The following is a 1,228-nucleotide window of genomic DNA, read 5'->3' on the forward strand; positions in this document are numbered from 1 at the left end:
TGGTAAGATGTGTCAATATGGCCACGCGGTGGTGGCGCATGCCTTTAATCTGAGTACTCGGGAGGCAGAGCCAGGTGGATTTCTGTGAGTTAAAGGCCAGCCTGGTCTACAGAGCAAGGTCCAGGACAGGCACCAAAAACTACACAGAGAAACCCTGTCTCGAAAGTGCCCCCTCTCACAAAAGATGCGTCAATATGAATTTGCCAGTCCTATCAAATGTACCACTCTAGTGAAGGAAGCTGGTAGTGAGGATGACTATGAAACTAAAATTAACCTAAGAAAAGAGAGCAACAGTCAGGTAGGGTGGCACAGATCTGAAACTGTAGCACTGGGAAGTGGAGACAGGAAGATCAAGAATGCAAGGCTATCCTCAGCAACATAGGGAGTTCGGGGCCAGCCTGGGCACATGAGTTGAGTGTTCGTTTGTGTGAGAGACAGAGAGGAAAAAAGTAAAAATGGATGAACCTCAAACCTACACTTTGTACCTTATAAAAGTTAAGTCATGGATCATGGACTTAAATATAAAACATTAAACTTTAAAGATGTGGGGCTAGGCAGACTTAACAGTAGAACTATCCAAGAAAAAACAAATACACTATATCTCACTAAAATTACAGTATTTTGTTTTATGCAAGACCTTATTAAGAGGATGGAAAGATAAGTTACAGAACACAAAGGCATCTACAAATCGCAGTTTGACTTCTAGACTATGAAAAGAACTCCCAAAATCCAACACTAAAATAATAATAATATTTATAAAATGAACAAATTTTATAAATTTTTCCAAAGAGATTACTTGTCCCTTATGCACAGGAGATACACTCCTAGACCCTGGAGACTGCAAGGTGGGTAGAAACAGTGGGTAGCATTGAACTTGCACTGATTCTGCTCTTTGCTGTACATACAGACCTGTGAGGAAGTTTGCTTACAAAGTGGTCAACTAAGAGAATAACAATAACTAATAAAAAAAAAGCCATTGAGACAATATACTATAGTAAACGTTATGACTGGTTTCTTTTTCTCCTTCAAACATCTTCTTTAAAATTTGTGTGTGTGTGTGTCTGTCTGTCTGTCTGTGAATGTGGGTGCAGATGTCCAAAGAGGCCAGAAGAGGGCACTGGTTTACCCTGGAGATGGAATTATAAGGCGTTTGTAAGCCACCTGACACCGTGCTGGGAACTAAACCCTTGTCCTCTATAAGAGCAGCAAGCACTCTTAGCCTCTCTCT

Source organism: Peromyscus eremicus, chromosome 1, assembly GCF_949786415.1.
Source record: "Peromyscus eremicus chromosome 1, PerEre_H2_v1, whole genome shotgun sequence".
Classification (NCBI taxonomy): Eukaryota; Metazoa; Chordata; class Mammalia; order Rodentia; family Cricetidae; genus Peromyscus; species Peromyscus eremicus.